Below are 4,658 nucleotides of genomic sequence, written 5' to 3'. Positions count from 1 at the left end.
TTTATAAGAAAAAATTAAAAAATGAGGTAAAAAATAATTTCAGTAACACTGAGCAATACCTCAACCAAGTCCAATGTTTTGTGTGGTGTCTGGCACTTGTAATCCTCTACCTTTACAAAGAAAGGAGGAAGGTGCCCTGGGATGCTGGAGATCATCCTGGTCTCAAGCCTCCTGTATGGCTGGCTCCCTGGCATGGGTGACCATTTGTTGAGTTAGTCCTGTCTCATACTGTGGCTCCTGGAGTTCCAAGGAGCTCTGCCTTCTCTCCATCCATAATTATCTAAGGGTGTTAGTTCTTGCCTAACTACTGTTTTGACAATCCATGGTTGGGACCTGACTTAAGATCCCTGATCACTGTAGCTTCTGAAGGCTTATGGGCCCCTGGCTCAAAATGCTGGCAGGCTGTTTTCAGTGCTGTTTGTGGGACATACTGGCTTCCCTTGCAATGGTCCTCTCTCTGTCTCTATCTGTATCAATCCCATTTACCTGGTCTTGCCCTGGCTCAGAATGAAAATCAGTATAAGGACAAAATTACTAATAATTCAAGCTATCATATGAGAAGCACCATGATGGATTAGACAGAGCTGGCCTGGCAGCCAAGAAGATCCCACCTCTGACACATACTGGCTTTGTGACTCATGGCAATTCAAGTAATCTCTAAGAGATTTAGGTGACTTTCAAAGGGCAAAATTAGTAGCCCCTACTAAGCCTCCTGCACTGAGGCTCAAAGAGCTGCTCAGGATTTGGCCCTCTACTCCTTCCAGAGGCAGACAGCATAGAGAAGGTATTTTGTTTAGAAGTTCATTCAGCTCCTTTTTCTTTTCTGCTGCTTTCTGAGACTGCTGAAGCCTCTCTAGGCCATGCTGATAGCACCCTGCCACCCCACTCCCATGACCATCACTGGTCCAGCTCCTCCTCCTGTTTCAGCCATTCCCCAAGTTGCTAGGACTCATTTTCCCATTTTTGGAGCCTGGTTTCAGTGTATCCCACTTGGGCTCCCAGAGTTGCTGTTCCTACTTGAGCTGGTTCTGAAGTTTCTGTACATTGCTTAGGTTTTTTCTGTTTGTCAGAGTTATGTTGTTTCTTCTGTTCTAATAGGAAGTTTCCCTGTGTTGACTGCAGCCTATGTTGCTTTTCTCAGTTGGACATCATGTTGTTTTCTAGTTATTCATTTGTGTCTGACTCTTCATGACTGCATGGGCTATACTGCCCATGACCCTGGAGTGATTTGCTATTTCCTTCTCCATTGGATTAAGGCAAATAGGGGTTAATTGACTTGCCCAGGGTCACATAGCCAGGAGATTATCTGAGGTCAGATTTGAACTCAGGTCTTCCTGACTCCAGGCCCAGTGCAGTGCTCTATCCATGAGCCACCTAGCCATCTCTAGGATCATGGCTTTTTGCTTTTCAGCATAGCTGTCCTATTGAGTAACCATGTCTGAAGGCTGAGAAGCAACCGTTACAGAATCTGTATTTCCGTACAAATTCAGATGCTGCTATGCTTGGCAAATAATTGTTCCAGTCCGCTTGGGTTACCTTGTCAGTGATCCTTCTTTAAAATCTCCGGAAAGGTCGCCAGGCTCTGAATCTGAGCTCATAAAAGGACCTCTCTGGTCTTTGAACCAGGTATCACTATTGCAGACCTTTTTCCTAAAACTAACATCTTAGAAACAGATAAAAAAAGCTTTTATTTGGGTTTGTATTAATATCATGGCCTCCAAGGTCTCTGCTCTCCACATAATAAGAGATCATTTTCACCACCATCTTCACCTCCCTAGCTGACATTGCCCAGCTGTTTACAAATGGGGTTCTGGTTATTCACAGCCTCAGACACTGTTGACTTCAGAATTGTCTCACTTTGCGGGTTCTCTGAGGGTTCCCCCTTCTTGGAAAAAGAATCTATGCCAGGGACCTGGAGGTGGATCTTCAAAACTGTTTATATCAGACATTTCCAAATTAATCTGTTGTTTCTCATTGAAGCTTTGAGCAATAAGCTTATCTTTCTTGCTTAAAAGCTCACGGAATTCTTCTAGTTTTATAGTTTGGGTCCTAGCCATTTTTCCCCCTTATTTGGCTTCGCTGATTGGCTCTTCATTCTCATCAGGACAATTTTTCACAGCTCTAGGGATGAGTCATTTACAAATTTCTCTCTCCTTTAGAATGTATTATATATATATATATATATACACATACACATACATATATACACACACACACATGCACACACATATACACATACATATACATGCATATAAATATGTATATATACACACGTATTATATATGTATATATATATATATATATATATATAGAGAGAGAGAGAGAGAGAGAGAGAGAGAGAGATACATATAAACACATTTTAAAAATATACATGTATACATTTCTGGTCCTTTCAGAGAGGCACTAGTCAGAAACATTGCTTTTTTCCTCATTCGCTACTTCTCTTACAATTGATTTTTATAATGAAATAATGGGTAGCATTGAGTCCACAGATGCAAAGGCATATTTTTGGTCTTTTTCTTGTAGCAGCAAAAGTGCATCGGTCAACAGGACATCAAGAACATCCTTCGGATGCCCTGATGAAGTTTTCCAGCATAGCACTCCATCAAGATGGAGCTGCCTGTGTAGTATATCCTCCTTTGAGAAGGTCAGTCCACTTTTGAGCTTGCTGGAGGATGTGAGGTTCATCTTGCCAAAAATCTCTTTGAGATGCTGTCCCTTTTCACACTCCTTCACTTTAGCATCGCCTTGTGTGATGATGTCTTTTATTAGGCCAGGAGTCTGGGTCAGTTCTTCATAGTCTTCAATAGTAAACAATCTTAACAATAATGCACCCCACCAGCATAGGGTACTCAGTGATGTTCTGAGTCACTAGAAGAATGAAGTCCTGAACACCAAGGTCTCACAATAGAAAGGTTGTTAACTTTCTTTTTCATGCTTTGGAATTTCTTGTTTTATTGGAACTGCTCCTTATAGTGAATGACAGCTTCATTATGACCACCACAAAATATACCAGATTTTTCTTTCATTCTTTCTCTATTCTCAGCTGAAAATTATTGTGCCAAGGGGTTTCCAATTTTCTGGATCCCATAATTCTGGTCATTCCCTTTTGCCAAGAATTCTTTCCATTGTTCCTTTGAGTGGTACAAGCATTGCCCATGCATTTCTAGGAAGTCATCCACACATGAGAAGATCTGGTTCATGATTTTGCTACTGAACTACATTTCTTCTTTCAGTGCCTCTGAATAGACATTCTTTTTGTAAAATTATTTCATTAAATATTTCCCAATTACGTGTAATTTTTTTTAACACTGAATTATCTTCAGTGTTCAGACATGATGCAATGCAGTCTGCATTAACTCATAGGTGACAAGCCTTTTCTTTACTTCACTTTTTTTGTTTCTTTGTATATGGTAGTTCTGGGGCAGTGAGGTGGTGCAGTGATTAGAGTGTTAGGCCTGGAGTCAGGAAGACCTGACTTCTAATTTGGCCTCAGACACTTGCTAGTTGTGTGACCCTGGGCACCCTTGTTGGCCTCAGTTTGCTCATCTATAAAATGAGCTGAAGAAGGAAATGTCAAACCACTCTAGTATATTTTTTTTGAGGGGGAAAGGCAGGGCAATTGGGGTTAAGTGACTTGCCCAAGGTCACACAGCAAGTAAGTGTGTCAAGTGTCTGAGGCCAGATTTGAACTCAGGTCCTCCTGACTCCAGGGCTTGTGCTCTACTCACTGCTCCACCTAGCTATCCCCCACTCTAGTATATTTGCCAAGAAAACCCCAAATGGATCACAAAGAGTCAGACCCAACCGAAATGACTAAACAATGATAGTATATGGCAATTCTATGCAAAGACTCCAGGACTCTGCCTCTGGGTATCTGTTTTTATTTCATTTCTTAGTGAGAAAGAGTAGGAATTTTCCAGGAAAATGGATTTAGTAGTGGATGATGCAAGTGAAAGAGAATCATCTGTCACTTCCTTGAATTTTATAAATCCAGCATGAGATTCATCCATCTCTCCTGTACCTGGTCCAAATCTACTGACAGTTTTAGCAGTGTTCATTGTTGATTGACGATTTCTCCTTGGAAAGATAATCATTCTGACATTTCTTGGCAGAACTGGAGTGCCATTTGATATCAAGAAGTCACTACAAGGCTGCTCTTTCAAAGAGGCTGCTTGATAAAGACTCTAGGCTGAACTTTGTGCTAAAATCTGTGGAGGTCCTGGGGGTTTGTATTAGAAATCTTTTTTTTTTTTAAATTTCTTTCTTGAAGGGAACTCTCCAAGATTCCTCAGGGAAGCTCACTATGGGACAAAAAATGGAATTCTGATCACAAGAATGACTGCTTTTGATGACTCAGAAGAAGGAAAGGTGTCTAGAGACAGAGATATATGATCATCCAGGAAATTCAATAACTAACTTACAGAAAACAGAAATGTTCAAAAGAGGTGAGAAATGGCAGGTGATTAAGACCGATTAGGAAAGAATAAAACTTATAACTTAAGAATAATGCTGAAGTCCAGAATGAGCTGAAGCTTGAAATAATAAGCGGGTTTTAAAAATACTACTTTGGAGGAAAAGAGCATCAAAGAAGAAATAGGATTGCTGATTGAAGCTCCATGGAGTAATGACAGTTGACAAAGGAGAGAAGAGAACCT

General features: G+C 40.7%; 1 pseudogene; it reads right to left on the bottom strand.

Annotated features, from left to right (window-relative positions):
• Window positions 1-677: 677 nt before the first annotated feature.
• LOC118839032 lies at window positions 678-4,097 on the bottom strand (annotated as a pseudogene).
• Window positions 4,098-4,658: the final 561 nt, after the last annotated feature.

The sequence above is a fragment of the Trichosurus vulpecula genome, chromosome 1 (genome assembly GCF_011100635.1).
Source record: "Trichosurus vulpecula isolate mTriVul1 chromosome 1, mTriVul1.pri, whole genome shotgun sequence".
Taxonomy (NCBI): Eukaryota; Metazoa; Chordata; class Mammalia; order Diprotodontia; family Phalangeridae; genus Trichosurus; species Trichosurus vulpecula.
Note: the sequence above shows the minus strand (reverse complement) of the source record. Positions and strands in the feature narration are given on the sequence as shown.